Source organism: Poecile atricapillus, chromosome 6 (genome assembly GCF_030490865.1).
Source record: "Poecile atricapillus isolate bPoeAtr1 chromosome 6, bPoeAtr1.hap1, whole genome shotgun sequence".
Classification (NCBI taxonomy): domain Eukaryota; kingdom Metazoa; phylum Chordata; class Aves; order Passeriformes; family Paridae; genus Poecile; species Poecile atricapillus.
Genome location: NC_081254.1, coordinates 32,382,451 through 32,404,133, shown reverse-complemented (window position 1 = coordinate 32,404,133; position 21,683 = coordinate 32,382,451).

The window sequence follows — 21,683 nt, the reverse complement described above, 5'->3', positions numbered from 1 at the left end:
CTATATGTATATATACAGGCCCACACACACTTCTGTGATTGGACTTTTCAGCAAAGTGACTTCTTAAAACAAGTACTTTCTGTGAGATTCAGTTTTCTTTGAGAAAACTGATTCTTCAAACCTTTTTGTACCTGTTCCAAGCAGAACAACAGCCTGGCTTGAAACTTGGAAAGCATTTTATACCAGTCCATCCAAAAAGACTGTGTTTATAGAGAAGTAGTGTGCTCAATTCCTGTCTCAGGAAAGAGTAATAAATTTACAAGTACTCAAAACCCTCTGAAATAACCACTTCTGCCTTTCCTAGCCTAATACAGAGCACATTAAATAATGAAAGTAAACAGAAAATGCACACAGCAATATTTCCTGTAGCACATAACTGCATCCTCACCTAAATGCTAATCACAAGCTGATACTTGCCTACATAAATCTAATCAGCTTCTTTCAGAATTGCATGAGGAGTGACTCCTTTCATCTGCATGGGAAAACATCCAAATCAAGTATCACATTTGTGTCCTTTAATAGCGCTGGTTTCTCTGAAATACACAGCAACAGGCTCTCCACTTCTCACGAGTGTCCTGATAGCAATACCATCGTGTTTGTTTTCATTTCCTCAGCATCTAGCTGTGGTGGCAGGAGGATGTTTAAGTGCCCAGACAAATATCCTGCCAGGTACTGAGGAAATTCACCTCAAAGAAGGTGTTTTGACAGCACACACAGCTGGGTGGTGTGTTGATATTAGGTGTGATAGAGAAGCAGGACTTTCAGCTGATGTAAACCAGTGTAGCTCCTATCAAAAGGAATAATTCTTGTCTCCTGAATACAAACAATGTAATACAGTTGTGTTGAATGCTCAGGGGGTGCTTTTAAAGCATGAGAGGTAGATAAAACCGGGGGGTTTGGGTCTGATCTGTTGTTAAACTTGTGCCCTATCCATCACGTGGGCAAGGGGGCAAGAAATATCCTGCCTGCTAAGCGTGGCTCTGCTCACCTCCACGCTCTTCTGCAGTTTTGGTGACTGTTTCCCACAGCATCATGTGTGGTAATGGTGAAATAATTCCATCACATTTCTCCCCAGCAGGCTCTGACTTCAGCTGGGTGAGGGCAAGCCCCAGATGGAAAAGGCCACCTGCCACCCTGGGCTCGTACAAGTGCTGCAGGTCCCAGCCTGTGCGCACCCAGCCGTGGGCACGCGGGAACCTGGGGCTGAACAGGAAAACAGCCGTGGATGTTGGGAAGAGCAGCTTGGTTTGTGAATTCTTTTGGTGTCAACTGAGTTCATTTTCAAAAAACTGGACTTCAGAGCCTCTGCTCTGTCCGAGCCTGCAGTGGTTTGTGTCCCCTTCCTGCATCTGGCTTTCAGTCTCTGTGCATCGCTTTCCAAAATGGGAGAGCAGCTTCAGAGAGGAATCACTGTGGAAAAATGCTGGTTTTCTCCATATCATGGCAATGGAAGCCATAACGGAGCTACAGAGAGCAATAAGAGATATTTTGTTGGAGGTTTTATTTTGTATCAAACATTTTTTAACATTGTCTCATCTCCTTCAGGCAGGCAAAAATAAAAGTGGAGTTTTTACATTGAGCCCAGGACAAAATTTAGCAGAGAATTAAACCTAAAATAGAACGTTCTGTGCATCTTTTGTTTCACATGTTTAAAAGTTATGTGGATTGGCTGCTGCATATTTTTTTTTCTTGTCAAACTCCCAAAAAGGCAATTATGTAAGTCCTCATGAATCACCAGCACTGTTTTGTTTTATAAAATGAAAATGCTCTACCGATGAATTGCCTCTGAGAGTGCAAAAGAGCATATATAAAACTTGGTCTGCTCCTGCTTCACCCCTTCACAGTGCAATAGTGATTAATTAAATTATAGCTACTGAACCCCAATTTTGTTATTGAGGAAAAGTAAAGTCAAGGCTTATTCAACTAAAACCGTGTTGTTGAGCAAGGTTTAATAAACCACTGAAGGCAAGATAAACCTTAACAGAAAACCTGCTTTACTTAATATTTACCAGATATTGTTATTCCCAATATCTTTAAAGCTAAAGTGCCTTAAATCTAAACTCCGACTTTCTGCTCTAAGAGAACTTGGACGAGGTCATGTTTTGAGCATATGTGTAAAACAGCATTCCATAATTGATTTATTAACATATGAGGTCATATTTATGATTTTCTTTTTGAAATATATGAAAGCAAGCTATAACTGTATAATCCTGTATGATCTATTCGACAAAAATCTGCTTCAAAAGTCCAAGAAAAGAGTAAAAGGGGGGATGGGGGAAGCAAGAAAGCCAGTAGAGTGTATTTTGTGATGGCTAAAGGTTATTCTCCAAAGGACAAATTAATGTAATTTGTACTTGGTAAGGATCACACTGGATGTTTTTTTTGCCTTCTTCCACATCTCAGGAGAGGTGCTGCTAAATAACTCCAAATGGGAAAAAAATGAAATAATTTCTATTTAAGTGCAAACACGGCAGTTTTCAGACAGCAATGTATGTGGCTCAGGAACACTACCTTAAGAGCAGTCTCCATGCCCAGGACTTTTTAATGCTGCGCTGCCTCTCTCCCCCCTTCCTTTTTTCTCTTCTTTTCTTTTTTTTTTCATTCCACCCAGCCTTTTTCTGCATACAATTTCTGAAATGCGAAGCACATGCCGGGCTGCTCTGTAGCACAGGTCCCTCCTGAGCAGCCCCTGCTCACTCTCTATCAAAGTCAGAGCTGCCTTTGAAGCGCTGCGTGTGCCCGAGTGCCGCGCTCTGCGGAGCGCAGCCTCCGCCAGCCGCTCATCCCTGGCTGCTCCCATCCTCGGGGTGCTCCATCACCCCCTGAGCCACAGGCTGAGCCCACAGCTGCTCCTGATGGCTGCTCCGTGCCTGGCTACAATTTGGTTGCCATTTGGAGGTTCGGGTCTGAGGAGCTGTGACCTCTCGGATGGCCCAAACTCCCACCAGTTGTTTGCGTGCGCTTTCCCAAGGCTCCGCAGGGGCTGTGCATCATCTGGGCTTCTGCTTTGTTCTGGGATGATGTTACAGGAAAACAGTGAATTTAGCATCTGATTTATTTATTGATTTTTTATTTATTTAATTTATTTTTTTTAAACAATGAGCTTAACACATGACTCTTAACGAGATTCCTTGAAGTTGCTCAGCATGGTATTGATCGAATTGGAGATCATCAGAAGTGGGTGCTGGCTCCCAGTCAGAACACACACTGTGCTGATCTGAGTGTCCAAAATTAGTCTGAATATAGCCCATCCCCGCTCCTGGAAGGGCCTATAACTCCCTTCATCATAACCCATGCTCTCTCCTTGTCACAAGCTTCAACACCAACCTGTGATCCCCTTCCCACTCAGCGTTTTGGGTACCTCGTACTTAGGGACTGTTTTCCTTCAGAGGCAGCTCGGGCTGGCCCAGGGCTCCAGACCTGATGGTGTCCCAGGGCTCTCCTCCAGGGGAGTGACAAGGGTCTCCCTTGGGCAGAGCTGCTGTCTGGAATGCTGTTTAATAGGCATTTCTTGGGCAAGCTGGGACATGAGTCCCACATATAATACAAACTGGAGTTCATAATTTCCTACAAACATCCCTGTCTCTGTTATCTCAAAGGCTGATGATAGACTGAGCTCCATAAAACAAAACAGAGAGGGAAAGAAAACATTAAATGAAGAGGGGAAAAGTGATTTTCTCCAAAAATATAGCAAAACCCCCTGAAATCTGATGTACGTTGTTTCACCAGCTGTTCAGTTGGTTAAGAATAAAAAGTGGAAGTTTTGCGAGGTTTTTAATTGTTTTAATAATAAAAAGAATTATCATTTATTTACCAGCAAAACTAAAGATTGTCTTTCAGAAAACTCATTTTAAGTATAGAAAAGTTCCTGTGCAGCAGCCAAATTATTCAGAAGCTTTCTTGATTGTGTAATCTTCCACTGTGGAAACAATTAATAAAAATCCTAACTGTGCATTTTTATTGAGATATTCAGTGACTTAATTCTAAGACTTAGCTGTTTCTAAGAGATGCTCTTTATACTTAATTATCTTACCACTTCTGGAAAATACTCTGCTGATGGTCTAAGTCCAGCTTGTGTGTTGGCTCCTAGAGAGAATATTGTGATATTTTTGTTGAGTTTGTGTTCAGTTCCTACCTTCCACCCCCTTATGTGCTTTCCTATCTTTTTTTTGTCTTTTAAGGTTCCACTCACTGGTTCAAATTAACCACAGCTTTAGACAGAGGAAAGTAAAACTTATATAGATATAGGTGCTACATTTTTTTGGTATAAAATAGCCCTAAAATGTGAGCAGCTGGGACCTGACATCCCAGCAGGGGCTGAGCCCCTGGGGGGAACCCATGGACTCGACTGGGGATGCTGCAGCCCCAAAGCTCACCTTGGAATCAGCTCCCACCCGAAAATCTGCTCCCATCCAAAGAGCCTGGGACAGACAGCGAGTGCTGGGGATCCAGGCAAGGCTTGGGGTGGCTTTTAAATCCAACCCTGAGTGCTCACAGCAAGTGACAAAGCTAAATCTTACCCAGAGCTTCTGCAGTTGTTCTTGAGACCATACAGTAATCATGGATATCCTCTTTGAAGGAAAAGTGCTTGTTGTTTAAAGCCGTTTGTTGGCCTGTGGCAAAAAAGAAAAAAAAAAAATTGCTATGGGAAAAAGATCCTGACAGACACATGAAAAACATTTCAGGTTGTGTTATACTGTAATTATCCTCCTGGAGTTAGGCATTCATATAATTTTGGTGTGACAGTGTGCTAGAAAATTTTCTTTCCCTGTGATTTTCATAGGGTTCTTATTTTTAAAAGAACCAGCATATATTTATCCCCTGTCCCCAGCCTGTTATTTTTAATCACTGTTGAAATGAGTCATTGATGCATTAGAATGGAAATAAGTTCCTTTGGTGGGACCCTGTGCTCTTGAGAATCCTTTAAATGTCTAGAAATTCACAAAATCATAGAAGAGTTTGGGCTGGGACTTTAAAGATCATCCAGTTCCAATCCCCCCACTGTGGGCAGGGACATTTTCCACTCATTTTTTCCCCACTTCCCATGGGAAGGAACTGTGTCACTGCACCTGTGTGACCTCAAGTGTCTTCCAAACACATGGCCCTTGCTGGTTGAAGGGCTACCCCAGGTAGTGATCCCACCTATGCCTCTCTCATGAGGAATATTTTCTGCTTTTGTTTATCCTTGAATTCCTTCATAAGATTTATTTTCATTCTGAACTGAAAAAAAAAAAAAAATCTGTTTCTGCAAATTCAAATTTCTGCTGAAACTAAACTGCTGCTTTCTTGTCTTTCCTATCAGGTTTCTGCTCGTGTTCCTTTAAGGTGTTTGTGATTAGCCACTGTTGAGCAAAGTGCTAGAAAATATGATTCCACATCTAATTCAGTGTGACAGTTCTTGCATCTCTTATTCTGTTTAAGAAACCTTCACCCAATTATCAAATACAAAATAGGCCTTTTTTTTTTTCCTTAGTCAAATAACATACAAGATTATTTTAATTGGGACTAAAATAATCAAGATTTTGTATATCACATGTAAATGTCAAGGACAGATCCTTTTCTATTTTGCAAGGCTGTGCCATGATACACAGTCAAGAACAGCCCCAACAGCACTGTATTTTCAGACACATCAGCCATAAAAATGATGGTAAAAAAGCCATTATGGTTTCACAGGAATACAGGGAGGGTTACACATTTTATTATGTGGGGCAGGAACATCCCAAACATGGAAAATATTTTGCCTGCCTGTCTTGTGGCTATGGTTTGTCAAAGATCAGGACTGGGATTCTGTTCCTGTGATACCACCAAGCAATATTCTGCTTTGTGGTACGTGGCCCATTTCACCCCAAGAGGTGCTGTGTGTTTTGAGAGGCTCAGCCACCCCTTCCCATGGGGAGAAATATTTTCCCAGTCACTGGCACTGCAGGGGATGTCAAACTGGGAGGTAGAAGGCTAGATCCAAAGCTGTCCTCCTGGGCTGCCTGGAATTTCAGGCAAATCTCTGGAAATCGTTCAGATATTTGTTTGTCTGTTTGTGCATTCTCCTTATCTCCGGAAGTTACAGAATGCTAATGAGTTGTGTTTCTATTTATAGAAAATAAAACATATGGGAAAAGGATTATGTCTGTCACATGCTGCCAAGCTGATTTCATGGAGTGGCAGCTCTACAGGGAAAGGTTCACTTCCAGTACTCCTGGGAAGTCGAATTTAGACTCCAAGCTGGAAAGCCTGGGTTCCCATCCCTCCATCTACAAGGCACTTAACCCCCAGTTCCTCCCCTTCATCTGCAACTAAATTGGTTTAATTACACTTCCCTGCCCCACTCTGGGTGCTGCAGGGTTAATTAATGTGCAAGGAGGTTCTTAAGATTCTTGGATGTAACTTTTGTTTCTCATAGCTTTTCTCAGAGTAGCTTTAGGAAGGGACCTTCACACCAAATAAAGCCTTAGGGTTTTAGGGTTAAGCAGGGTCACCCCTGCTGTGATATCTTTTGCTGAGATGGGGATGTGGTGTCTAGCATCATTAGTAAGTTGATTTGGAGCAACCATTCGATTTCTACAGAAGCTCAACGTGATTTTCATCAGCTGTGTGTCATCCAGGCACCCCTCAGTGACATCTCACTGTGATACAGAACTCGTGAAAAGGGGCTGTCAGGCACACAGTGGCCACAGCCATGTAGAAAATCAAATACTAATCAGTGGCTGCTGACCAGTGATCTGGGAATGATGCTGTTGCTCCATGGAATATCCAAGCTTAAGTGTTTCCATATTTGTGGCTTTTTCTTGCCCTTCCTCTCCTTCTCCTCCTCTCCCTCCATCACTTTCTAGGTGTCTGTAAACTTACAGGAAAGAAGTTGTAGCTGAACTTGCATGGATTTGAGCTTGGTGGATGATGAAATAAGCAGAAAGAAATTCACTCAGAGAAGAGCTTTCCTATCAAATGGAATTGCCACTGAATTTGAACTTTTACTTCTGCTGTGCCGTGTGGCCAAATCCCAGCCCCCCGAGCAAAACTGGGGGAAACATATTTTGCACAGGGGATCTCTGCAGACTCTGGCAGGGTTCTGGCTACAGATTTAAAGGAGTAGCAACAATTGCTTCTCCTGCACTCTCCACAGAGAGGATTTTGTCCAATGGATCTGCCATGCACCCACCTGCCTTTTCTGGAGGCTTATTTGTTTCCAAGGCAGGCAGCGGTGCCTGCGCCTGCTGCTGAGTGCTCCTTCCCACTGTCTGGAGAGATTTCCTTGCCATACACACAGCCTGCTCTCGAGTCCCCCTCCTTCCTCTGCCCAATCATTAACATAAATCATAACCTAGCAGATGAAAAGAAATTTCCAGTCTTTGTGATCTCCTGCCAGAGTTCTCCCAGTTTTTCTCAGTTTGGGAAAACAAATGTGCATTGCAGCATGTCCTGAGGGTTGACAAAACAGGGCTGTTACAGACCAAGAAGAAGAATTCCCAACGTGAGGTCCAGCTGTGGCTCTCAGGTGGAGCTCTGGGGCCTCCCTGCAGTTCTGTGGGGCAGAACAGCCTCTGCCACCTTCCACAGTGCTGGGCTGGCACACACCTGAGAGGGGATGAAGGACTGGAGTCTTCTTCACTCTCCCCAAGGGTCCCCAGGGCTGTTCACAGCATCCCAGCCCAGGCCCGTGCCTGCAGGGAGGACAGAGCTTGTCCCCATCCTCTGGCACATCCCTGGGATGAGTGAGGGTGAGAAAAGGTGCCCTGAGAGTGGGGCAGGGGCTCTTGTCCCTGCTGTCACCCTGCAGCAGAGCTGCCTCCAGCTTGAGGGACTCCTGTGCTGAGACAGTCACTTTGCACAAGCTGAAAGGGGATTTTAGACTCTTTTTTTTTCAAAGAATTATTTTCCAGACTGTTGGTGATCCTGCTGTGCAGTCTAGAGGGACACAGGCCAGGCTGTAGCTGTTTTTGAGCTGTCACCTAAACAAGATGTGATTCTTAGTGCAGCAGCTTGGAGAGGAGGTGACTTTTTTCCAAGAGGGCTTCAAACAAAGAACACATTTCCAATAATCCCCCGAGAAGTGAAATCACTTCTAAAATGCTGTCAGAAGTCAATAAAAAGTTCAGGTACCCTGATAAAAATGAGCAGCTTAAACCAGACTTGCAATATGAAGCAGAAAAGTTTCACCTTTCCCCATCACACCCCCTGCTTTGCTTGTGCAAGAATTTGTTTGCCACGGTCTCTGTCGCTGCAGGACAGGATATAAACTCACTGCTTAAGAGTTTATACTCTGGAAAATTTGACTTTGGTGCAACCAAATGATCACATCTCAAGGTCACTAAAGGCAGATAATAAATGAAAAACTGTCTTCAGTCCTTCAGCACAGCACACTTTTATACATTGATCTGAGCCCATATGGTCTTATTTTATTGTTCCTAGCTGCCTACTATATTGAATTTTGAGGTGGGTTTTTGAAATGGATATGTCTTCCAAATTTAGTATCCTCAGGACTTCAACTTTGCTGTTTGAAATTTTATCTTTATTTGAATTTTTTTATGAGGAAAATACAAGTCATGTGACACAATGTTTTTTGGCTTGCCAGGGGTCCCCCTTCCCAGGACAGGAGGTACAGAGAGGAGAGCCCCTCCCCAGTTTTGGGCCAGAGTTTCCCCCATTTTTTTTCCCCCCAGGATACTGTTGAGTAGAATGTGAGTTGAACAAAATGATGCCAGGTTTTGTTCATCTAGAGCATGCCCTGATTTGTGCAAGTTTTATGAAATTCCTCAGGTCTCCACTCTCTGCTTTTTTGTGCATGGCATAACCTACCTGCAACAGAATTTCTCCTGTCCACTGCTACATGAAAACCCCAATATTTCAGGTGATGGGGTACTCAGAGGAGATCTGTTGAGACCATTGTAGCTGACATTACTCAATGATTCGAACTTTAAAAGCTAAGTGAAGATTTCTATCATGCATTGTTGTCCCACTTAGAATCTTTGTTGTTTTGTGTCCCTTTTGACCCAGAGTGTTACAGAAGCAGCTGATATCTGCCTCCATGGGGAAGAGCCATGCATGTAATCTAGAATATTAAACACAAAATCAGGTTTCTGGTGAAGTTATTGTCATTATGATTTGATCTGCCATGATAGAGCTCACGGCCTGACTGGCATCTCTGAAGACTTCTATAATACAAATAATAAATATGAAAACACAGACAAAAATATATTTGCTGAAAAAATTTCCTTTCAGGGCTTTTCATTGAATTTGTAGGAATTCCTTGAAAAGGTAAATACTGAAGGCATTGTGAACATAGTAAAAAAAAAAAAAAATCATTTAAGGATTCAGATGAATGTTTGTGGGAAGCACATTACAGTTTCTTTCAGCTTTACAAACAGGATTACATGAGTAATCTTCAAGTAATATAAGGATAAATCATTTTGTGAAAAAGCCCCCGATGGTTTAGGTATCAGCAGGCTTTCCCTTGCTAGGAGGCATGCATTTGTTTCTGGCCCACCTCTCTTGCAGAGTACAAAACACGAGGAAAATCCCACTCTTTCTTTAGGCCCCAATTTGCCATAATCCTGGTGAATATGCATTTCTGCATGTCGTTCCAGGATGTGCCGAGATGCAAGTTTAGATTCCTGCCTTTCTAAGCTGAAACACTGGCACTAAAATGTCATCTCCTGCTTGTATTATATGAATATAATATTTGAATTTCCCCTTCCCAAGTCCCCAGGAACTGAGCTGCTGCTCAGACCTCACTTCCTCGGGTTTGGCAGTGCAGGGATGTAGAATTCCTTCAGATTCTCTTGTGCTCCTGTGGAGTTTGGGCTTTTCAGCATCTCCCATCAGAGCCTGGTACAGTTCCTCTCATGATTCCTGCCAAAGGCAGTTGGAGAAAAGCTCTTGCAAATAATTTTGAGGATTTGGGGGGTATGTGAATAGAAATGGATGTGTAAAAATAGTTCACATTCTGTAAGTGCAGATGCAGTGGTAATTAATTATTAGGACTGCTGTGGCAGCTTGGCTGTGATTCCTGTGGTTCTGAAGAGCCATTTTGACTACTGGGCTATTCAATTCATGCAAAAATGAAAAACACAGTTCAGATTCAGGTGGGTAAAGTTTCATAGAAGTATTTTAATGAACACAGAAATGATAATAAATTCCTCTGACCCCTTTCTCAGGTGCACAGTTCGTTTAGTCGACAACTGAAAAGACACGGGGTCATGAAAATGCAGGAATAAGGCTGTGTTAAGATGTGACTAAATATATTCATATATCTGTATCTCAGTCCTGAATATTTCAAACCTAATTTGATCAATGATACCATTTTAAAAATGATTTTTAAATTGATTTTTAACCTGTTATTTCAGAAGCTGTCACACTAATTGAAATTATGTTCTTTGAAAATTAGGATGCAATGCTGAGCACTCCATTTTTATGTATGTACATCTAAGACTTTGGTTCAATAAGACATTCAGTCTTTGAGGCACTTAGGTTTGTAAAATAACATTAGGAAAAAAAAAGTGAGGTAAAAGTTAGTCCAGTTCTGGAATAGCTTTCAGCATATACACCTGTTCTCTGCATAAAAAAAAATAATAAAAAAATAAAAATAAAATCTAAATTTTAATTAGTGATTTGGCATGGTCTGCTCTTCTTAACTAGCAGTGTCTTTTATTTCTTCATCTGACAGCCTCCTCACCCCCAGGGTATGGTGGAAAATGACTCATTTTCATATAAGGTAGAGGAGTTTAGTGAATATATGACCTGCAGTTTTTCCTAATTTTTTTCTTATAATATAATGTACTTTGATGCATTTCAAAGATAATCTGTCTGATGCTTTGCATATTCCAACTTAATTACAATATATCTCGAGATGATTTACTACACTCAGATAATTCTGAAATAGTTTTGCTACGGAGGGCATGCACACCACAGACAGCTGAATAATGAGCCAAAATGTTCATGGGGGAAATTACATGTGTGTGGGGAAGTGGGCAGGGTTGGCACAGGGAGAAAAATAAAACAAAATAAAATAAAATAAAATAAAATAAAATAAAATAAAATAAAATAAAATAAAATAAAATAAAATAAAATAAAATAAAATAGCCTCAACTAATGTTCAGTGAGGAGGTCTTTCTGACAGTTTCAGTGTATTCTGGCTTAATCCTATTATTAAAGCATGGTCCCACTTCCAGCCTCTCCTCAAAGGAATGGGTGAAGAGCAGCACAACGTGGGTAAAATATACTGGCGAAATTTCCACGCTTACTTATTTCCTTTTCCAGTTTTATATCATAATATCCTAGTAAAACACAGATCTATTTTGAGGCCAGAGAAGTCTGGAATAGCATTTTGGCTCTTTATTTGACCATATGTGTTAAAAATTCCAGTGACTCCCTGCACACAAAATTAGCCTGGAATGAAGTGATCGGTGCTCAAGAGCATTTCAAAGCCCAAGTGACAGACCCAGACTTTTAAGGCCAGATGAGGACTGTGGGATCATCCAGGCTGACCCCCTCTAAAACACACATTGGAGACAACTGGAGATAAATATGCACCTCTTCACCCTTTCCAGAAATGCTGGGGCACACCAGCCCAAAGCAGGTGGAGGTTCCCATGTGCACCACGGGCTACCTCAGAGCCACCAAACAATCCCAGGGTCTCTGTGCCAAGCCACACAGGTGTTTCCATTCACAAACACTGGAAGAAAACACTGAGAATTAAGTAATTTTGCAGGGAGAAAAGCTTTTTGGGAATTTAGGATTCCTTTGGCTGAGATAATGGTCATATTTACTTCTGATTTATTTTTGTTTTAGCTAGTAGAGTTGTGGGGACTGGATTGCCATGACCTATTTATTTTTGGAATATTTTATTCTCTCTAGGAATTCACTTATTTCCACCTCTCCAATCAAGTGTTAGCTTGGCAAAAGAGTCATCTGTAAAATTTGCTGCACATCTGCAAATATCAAATGTCCACGAACAGGCAAAAGACTCACTCCACTTACTTTTTTTGTCAGATGGTTTCATTTAGAGCCCAAAGGGTCAGGAGTCACAGCATGACCTCATCAAATTAGACTCAACTGAGAGAGGTGTTTAGCACAACAAAAAGGAAGTAATCTGAAGGACATTAAATGCAAATGAGACTGCCATGTGCAAACTTCAAAAACACCTGATCCAAATGAACAGTGTTGACGGGGGTCGAAGGGGTGAGAAAGAAGGTTTCATATTTTGGTTGCTTTTTTCCAAGGGCTATCAGCAATATTACATCCTGTAGAGCTGGCTGAAAATCTCATATGTATGTGAATATTTAAACTTAAAAATACCCAGGTGAGAGTATGTCAGTATTTAGTGGCAGGAGTTTGGTGGACTTGTAGATCAAACCTGGCACCAACCCTTTCTCTGGTAGTAATCCTTTTTTTTTTAGTGGATTTGTGCAATCCAAAAAAAAAAAAAAATGCAAAGAAGCATTTTTAGAGTGGGTTCATTATTGCTTGAGTCTCATTTTTAATCTCAAACACCTAATTGAAGAATTACAAGGCAGTCTCATCTCCTGATAGTCCTTTTATACAGAGAAAAAAAAAGACTTGTTAGAAGGTTTGCACATTTTCCCTTCAGGACATTAATCCATGCCCCCATTGGCTGAGATGTCTTTCAGCCATGAAGGCAGTGGGGCAGTGAAGGTCTTGTTATAATGGAACCAGGCTATTTCCAGATAATGTGAGTCAGATTGACTTCAGGGATAGATCTGCTCTCCAGATGTTGGGTAGAGTCAAGTGGAGCAGGGAGGCAGAGGTGGCAGCTAAGTATAAGGAGAACCTCAGAATAAATACTGGGTCAGAAGTGCTGTGTCTGCAATGAGAAGTGCAGAGATTTTCAACACTGAGCCAGGGAAAAACATGATAAACAAATATTTGTTGCTGACAGACACTGGGATGTCTAAGTGCATTGAGAAATGAGCCAGAGATTAAAATGGGATCAACACAGGACTGAAAGCAGCACTTTGTCAAAGTTCAGGATCTGAATACATCCATAGGACTGCAAAGATTGGAAAGGCTGGGAAACAGAAAACAAGACCAACTGTACTTGCTCATAGAAATCCAGGACAAAATAATAGAGTGAATGCAAGAAGTATCATTCAAAGAACCTTAGGTATGACAAGAGCTGGTCACAATCCCAAATATCTAATCCAAAGACTACAGGAGGCAGTGGAAGCTTTGTCAAGTGTTAAGAGAGAGGGAGTGCTCTTGTTTCTTCGTGTTTGACTCCATTAATCTTGTTTGGTCTGCATCCCTACAGCCATCAGATCAAAATTAGCTGCCTAAACAAGTAGCCAAGCTCTAGGCAGATCAGTGCCATACATCACAAGACAATTGGAATTTGTGATGGACAATCTTTGAGACAGAAGAATATGGGATGATGGGTGAGATGTCTGTGAGCAGTTGCCAAGCAGGCTGAGAGACGACTGCTCATGTAGAAAGAAGATTATAGGAAGGTGAATAGGCTGCATTATCCAGGTCCATCCTTTCAGGAGTCTCTTCCCATGCTCAGTGCTTTCTTTGTAACCAGGGTGATCACAAATGAAGCCCCTTTGAGGCACCTGCAGAGCAAGCCCCGAAAGAAGAGCAGTAGAGGAGCAACGCGTGTTCCTCCAGCGGCCTGTGGAAGGTGCTGCTTTTATTCCCTTCAGCATGGAGCAGTTTTTCCAGAGGCCACCGAGCCTTCAGCGAGGGTGCACTCATGGGAACAAGAGCAGCCCCATGATCAGGTGTCATTTTCTTAACCCGGCCAGTGGGTGTTATCTCCGGATCAGGCCAGCTGGCAGCAGGCTGACGGCCACTGCTGGCGGTGCGGGCAGCCAGGGGAGGTAGCAGGGGATCTGTACAGTCAGGCACACACACTCGGGGTGTGGGGGCTCACATCTGGCTGCAAGATGCTTTGAACAGTTTGTTGGACAAAGGCGCTTGGTCAAAAAAGGTCAGGGCAGGTTCAGTTGTACTGCCAAGGGTGAAAACTGTAGTGAAAGTCAATAAAAGGCTCTCATGGCTTCTAGTTTACCCAAATAAGGGGAGAGAAGAATTGTTAACATAGGGTTTTCACTTACCTTTTCAAGGTCATAGGAAGGTTAGCTCAGCTTCAAATTGCTGCATAAGCTTGAAAGGAAGAATGACAAAATGTGGATTAGGAAAATACATGGTCTTATTTTTAAAAGGTTGTTCTACTAAAATTGCAGAGGATGGTGGTCACCAGGAGGGTGAAGTGCAGGCAGGATGTGATGAAGGCTCAAAATTTTGCAGCTTGAGCATTTTTCTATGTGTTTTGGAAGAGGGAGTAATGACAAGAAAGATTTTGATGTTACAGCTGGGTGAACTTCAGTTACATGAAAGATGTATATTTTTAATGGTGTTGGTGATTATCTACAGGAAAAAATGAGCAGGAAAATTGGGGGGTCTGTAGCTTGGTTGTTTCCTGGAAGCTCTGATTTAATTACAGAAGAAGTCATTCAGCATAAGACATGGCAGGTTGATGAAATCCTGCCATTGAAGATGATCTGGTAGAGCTTCTTGGTGCAGGAATCTATTTTTTAAGCTCCCCTTTTTATGCAATAAAAGCGTCCTGGACAGTCACAGGAGCTTTGCAAACCATGCTGGGGCACTTTAGTTCTGCCCTTAGAGAGCAGAGCTGACTGTGACAGACTGTGAATGAATTTTCACTGCCAACAAAACCAATTTTACTGTTTACAAGTCATGTTTCAAATGAACAAAACAACACCTGTGTGCAAATTACTCTTTCTGTAACACGATTTTTCAGTACTTCCAAAGACACCTGTAGGGTTTCACGTCCAATCCCATGATAAATTAATGGTGGCTGGGTGTCCAAATCCAACAAATCATCTTCAGGCAGCTCAGCCACTGAAAAGCTAATGTCAATTTACAGTAAAAAATATCCTCTTTCATATAGAAATAGAAATTGGGGGTGTGTGTGTGGGAGGGGGTATCAGTTTATAAATCAAAGACTGTGAGTACCTCAAATGTTCTTCAAATATTACAGCATGGAAAAATGTCAGGGAATCTCTGTCATTTTTGCCTCTTCCACCTCTGGCTGTGCCAATTGTTGATACTGTGCTCCCACTGATTGCATCATTGTTAAAAATAATAATTCAAACAGAGATTTCAAAGAAACTCATGAACAAATACTTTATGGTATTTACAAGGTGCATTTTTTATGAGTTGATTTTTCTTCTCCCTAAGCAATGCTTCATCTGTATCTAGTAAAATCCTAGATGAGAAACAGTTTACTAGATATAGAATATTAAATACAAATATTGAGCGGTCATAACAGATATTTCTGAAAAGGACTTTAAAAGAAACCAAAGAAGTTTTCATATAAACAGCTAGAATAAATACATGAAAATTTGGGGTTTCTTAATAAAATGTACTACATGTGTGTGTAGTTAAGAAAAGGTCTACATTCACATCCACGTCTGTGTGAGAATATATATATATATTTGTGCACTTACATAGTTCAGTGTACATGTATATACATATTTTATATATTTATAACATCTGTTTATTATACTTATAGATGCTTTTCAACACCGTTGGGCTTTTTCAAACTGTTCAAAACCAAAACTGCTTAACACTAAATTCTAATATTCCAGCTGGAGGTAAATGTCACCCTTCTAAAATAATAAGCTATAAATACAGCTTTGTTTTTACTGTTTACTCTGGATAAATTATATTTTTAACTAGCATGCTATCCCGAAGACATGGAAGCTTTCCATGCATATATACAAGATTTGACCATTATTTAGTGGAAATAATACCAAATTACACTGGTGTTAGAAAGATGCTAAGCAGCCCGAAGCATGATGCAAAGGTTGAACCCAAAAGTTCAGTTCATTTGCAGAGATGTTACTGGTTCCAGCTGTGTTCTCTGTGTAGGGGATGGGGAGAGAGCCCATGTCCAGCTGGAAATAGAACAAGATGCATGGAGCTCCTTGTTTGGGCTGAATACACACCAGAAACTGAACAAAGAAATGCCTGAGATATACAACACTGGCTTGGAATAAAAAAAGGAATAGTTGAATCATGTCACAAAGTAACCCGAGATACTTTACACAGGTCCTCCTGCATTCTTCCAGGGAACTTCTTCAGGTGACACTTTTTTAATAATGGAAAATACTCCTATATGTAACCTTTAGAATCTCCCTTAAAGTCTTGACTGATGTGTTTTCATCATTGAAATTTATAGTAATATCAGCATCGGTAATTTATGTGTTTTAATTTAAAACATCTGTTTTTAATTCTTGTAGTTCAAGGGGTTTTCAGCGGTTGCCCATGAGTAAACATTTGATCTTGATACTATATTTTGAGTTTATATCTGACTACCATCTTTCCAATATTTAGGTTTTCCTTTAAAGTTAAATAATTTTTTCCTCAAAAATCAGTTTTTCACAAGAGAAGCGACATTGTTTCTCAATAATGAAAAAGACTTCTGTGTTTCTGTCAGCTTGGACAATGAAAACAATTCCATTCATTTCATATTTGATTTTGGTCATTCTGCTGTGCTGAATGACACTGAGACACAAGAAAAGACCACTGTAACAGGGAAGTTCTATTAATTTTCCAAACCCAGCCAGGCTCAGTGAGTGCAGTTCAAAAGCAATGCTCTTTCTTTGTGAGCCATGTGGCCTTGAGCAGCATTCTCATCTTCCCCTGTGGTTTTAGGATGATTCATGAATTTCGATGGTTTTCTCGAAGACCCAGTTGCTAAAGTCCTATAAATGCATTTGAACTTAATTTTATTTTAAAATGAAGGGTTTTTTAGCCACTTGGCTTCAAAGAAGTGGTCGAGAGTGAGAAGTTCAAAGGCTCCAATGCATTAAGACGTTAATTAAGGGATCTCAACGTTTCTTTCTCTTAAAAGTCCATAATTGAGGAGGGACATTCTGAATACGTGGGTCTGAATTCTGAATGCCATGAGTCTGGCAGTACTGCAGATCTCTTGCAAAAGAAGTCACTTAGATGGTTTTCTAAAAGCATTTTATTGGTTTCAAACCAAAGCAGTTCAGCTTGGACTTCTCCCAGCTGTTTCCATCTGCTGTCCTGGTCCATGGATTCTGTACCAATGGACTTTGCCTTCACATGGATTGTGGTAGTAAAGAGCTGTGTGGAAAATTAGTTCAAACAGCATCTGAAGCCCCAAATGCTCTTTCCCTGGGAGAAAAAGGGAAATATGGTGCGAGCTCTCCCATTGCCCTGAAGGGAGATATGATTGTGACTGTGTATGTGCAGGGTATTAACAAACAGCCTCTTGCTTCAGAATACTCTTAAATAGATGAAGTTTTTTATCAAGGAGTGTAGCAATTGGATGAGTGGTGCAGGTTTCACACTGGAAGAGGGCAGGATTAGCTTAGATATCAGCCAGAAGTTCTTGCCTGTGAGGGCAGTAAGGCCCTGGCACAGGTTACCCAGAGAAGTTGTAATGACCCATCCCTGGAAATGTTCAAGTCCATGTTGGATGGGGCTTTGAGCAACTTGGTCCAGTGGAAAATGTCCCTGCCAATGGCAAGGGGCTGGAAGCAGATGGTCTTTAAGGTCCCTTCCAACCCAAACCATTCCATGATAGCATGAATCCATGATTTCATGATTTTGTGTATATTCCTATCACTAAAGAAGGAAGCACAGAAGACAATAATCATGAGAGAAAAGGTGACTAGATCCATTTACCATTTAAAATACATCATCTTTTTAGCTCTTTAATTAATTCATTAATTACAAATTAGCTTCCAGGATTTCATAGTAGGAAGCTTTATAATTATCTAATCTTTACTCCTGTGTAACAAACCAAAGAATTGAGCTTTAATTCTCTTTCCATAACTGATGGTGGGTATAAAGAAGAGATTCAATCAGGAGTATTACTCTATCAGGACTAATTTCTCTGCCATTCAGGATACCATATGGTACATTTAATCAGGAATAAAGAAAGCTTCCAGAATTGGAATGATTTTATATCAAGATTGGGAGATCTCTAGCTGCTCTACTTTCATTGATATGAAGGACATTAGTCTAATCATAGCCTTGGACTGAATTTTTGGTTAACAGCCCTTTTGAAGTAAACCTCTGTGATTTCTGTTTTTAAGAAGTCTTGGTTTCCTGCCCAGAACCTGACCATGCTGGAAAGCCTTTTTGAAGTCCTTTATTCCTTTAGCATATTTACCGGTACCTGAGTGTAATAACACAGCATTTTTATCCTGTGAACACAGCTCCTAGACTTCCAGAGCTCCAAATGGGAATGTCCTGCTTCTCTCAAAGGACAATATATGTCTCTTCAGGAAGTAATCCAAAATAATTTGCCTTTGGCTGTAAGAGCTGTAGAAGTGTTGGAAGGTCTCTTGCAGTAAGCCAGTTTAATCAGAGTCATGGTAGCAATTCAACTTGAAGAAATTTAAATTAATCTCTCTAAAGAAATAAAAAAAAAAAATTAACAAGTCCAAATCTTAATTAAATGCTATATTTTAAATTCTGTGAATAATATTGTCTAAGAAACATTTAATCATTGTATTTTCTTGTTTAGGATTAGCTGTTTAAAGACAAAAGACTCTAGGCTCCAATTAACTGCTGCCAAAAATTAATTTAAGTAGCCTAATTGACAACTTGCTTTAAGCTACATAAAATCTTGGCATAAAACTTATTGTCAAGGGAAAAATATTCCTAATTTATGACTTTATTATAAATGAAACTATTGACCAAAGTGCACTTGCTCTACTGCAGCTGTTATGTAAAACAACAATATGGAGATGAGGACGATAATGAGTCCTCATCCTTGTGTGTAAATACAAGTTGCTCTAAAATTGCACCGACTGTTAATGGCTTGTTTGGGGCCACCAGGAGAGGAATGGGCTGTGGAACGGGCAGAAATTTTGTTTTCAGGTGGTGCCACTGGATCCCAGCCCGTTCCCCTGCCATGCTTGTGGCACTGGTGAGCGTGGGCTCCAGTGGCCTTCAGGCAAAGCCTCCCCGGGAAAGCCAAGCCCACCCGCCTCCCACCTCTATGCAAAAGAGAAACATAAACTCTTCCACATGTGGGAGCAGAATGTGATCGCTGTGGGGAGAAGGTAGCAAGGCTATTAAATGTAAAACCAGGGCTGAACAATCAAAATGCTTGTCTGCGAGTGTGCGAGATACTCGGATATCTGTGAACAGGGAGAGAAAATTAAAAGCTGTAAGTACACACTGTAAAGCTCTTTAGTTTCTTGTTTATGGTCGCAATGGGCCAACTTTCAAAGCCACTTCTTGAAACGTTGCCCACGGTTTTCCACCTGCAACTAGTTATACACACAAGTCCTGTGTTTTCTGCACTGGCACAGCTAATTTGCATCCCCCAAAAGCCGGATGAGTTACAGAGGCATCGGTGCCCGTGTGGGGCACGGTTCCCTGGGCAGACCCTTGGTACGTGCCATGCTGGAGAGGCAGCCCTTTCCCTGCACCCACTGTGCTGTGCCTTCTCCTGTTTGGCTTTTCCACTCACTGCTTCTTGCCATCCATCCATCTCCACCTGCTTCAACACCTACTTGATGCATTCTTAGCCATGATGCTGGGCTTTTTTCCTCTTAGTGCTGCACAAAATGATGGCATCTGAAAGGTGGCTTGATGGTGTGCAGCTTTTCCAAGGAGCCCCTTTGAAGGCTAAAAAGGTTGCTTGGAAAATACAGTATCTTGGCTCAATTTTCATTGTCTAGGCACATTTCATTTCAGAAAAATCACAAGCTACCAACACAACCATGTCATTGCAATTTTTCAAGCATTTTCTTTTTTGTGCCTGTGTGTTTTATATCTGGGTGAAGTCACATCCCCCCCAGGCTATTGGAACAAAGCTCAGCTGAGAGCTGAACGTACCAAACAAGAGGAAATTACAAAGGGAAAGTTAATGTCTCGAACCATTAGTATGGGCACCTCTCCCACAGCCTTGGTGAACCCTGGAACAGCCTGAGTTCGCTCTGAGAGGCCACTGGCTGGGAGAGATACACCTACATGGCTGAGAACATTCGAAAGCAAAACCCCCCCAACCAACAGCATTCACAGAGCCTCAGAGATGCTTTTGCAAAGCTCCCAGGGCACTGTGACCCTTCTTCACACCCCTCCTCCCCTGAACAAACTGTTTAAAGACCAAGATTTGCTGCAGAGATAAGGAGCACTAAAGAATTTACAGCAGGTGCTATTTGAAGAGACTTCGAACAATGCAGAATTACCTGTGCCCATTTAGTCCATTAATCTTCTCTCGTAAAAATAGCAATAAACGGTGATTTAGGAGCAGGGAGGAGCCAAGTTAGAAGCCCTGAGGTTAACAGGGAGGAAGATCAGTGCTTGTGGTTAAATTTCTCTGTTTGTGCAACAAGTGACTGAACTGATGAAAAATGTAACTGCAGGTACAGGGTAGAAAATACCAGATTACAACTGCTGTGGCTGGTATTAATTAGCAGATATATTCTACCAGGTCATAGTAGGTGCTGCATAAAACCACGAGTAACAGCACCCAGGGTTTGCAAAGATCCCGTAGCAGATATATGGACTTGCACTGGATGCAACATGGTAAAGAGGTGATCATAAAACAGAGCGATGCCTGAAATCTGAAGGTGAGTGGCAGTGGTTAATGACAGTAATTCCCACCTGCTTGGCTCAGTTATCTCAGTGCGGCTGGGCCGCCCATGTGTCCACAGCAGGTTCTTCAGCCCTGGAACAAAGTCTTGTTATGATGGATGGGCTCTGGGTTTTAGACTGAAAAACCTGACCAAAGAGCCCTGGAGCCAAAGGCGATTCTTCTCCACTGGAACAAGCCCTGTGGCATCAGGAACCCATCAAAAAAAAGGTGATTTACGCAAATACAGCCCTAGAATAGCTTCTCCCCGAATGAAAACAAATGAGCTGGCAAAGTATTAATTTAAAATACTTGACTTGTTAACGAGCAGTATATATTATAAATGTTGCTTCTGTGAGGACTGTCTGCCTTTGCTTTGCAGGTGGCTGTGTGCTCTGGTATGTGGGTACCTCCCCCAGAGGCTCCTGCATCCGCAGAGCAGTGATGTGGCTGCTGCTTTCTGGCTGGGAGTTTCTTTGGAAGCAAAGATGGTTGGGACTTTAGCATGTTTGCCGAAATTTTAGTAGGTTTAATGTTCTTCAACAAGTTAACATTAATTAAAAATGGCCTTGCTTTCTTTCTGATTTAAAAAAAATAAAATAAAAATTCTGAAATAACTTTTTTCAAAATATTCTTGTCTTGCTTTTTATATGAACAAGGGCTTTCTCAGTATCATTCTAAAACAACCTAGATTAAAATAATTTTTTAATCACTCATTTAAAAACTCATGGAAATCGCTGACCTCTTTAAAAGCAGAGCGAGCTCAAAATAATTATGACAACACTTTTTTTTTTTCATTTTTAGAAAGAAATATATTTCTGGGTTTGGTCCTGTTTATGTAGAAGATTGTAACTTTGTTTTGAATGGGACAGTCATGTCAACAACAAATTATGAAAATACTCAGGAATCTGAGGAAGGAAGGAACCAGCATTATTTAAAACATTTTGTAAGATAATAAATACAATTCCTAGAGTGAACCGGCTAACTAAACACCGATGTTGTCAATTAGAACTTTAGCTAGTGGAAATATTTCCTTTACAAATTACACTCCTTTTTTCCTCCCACTCCCTCCCTGCGTGCC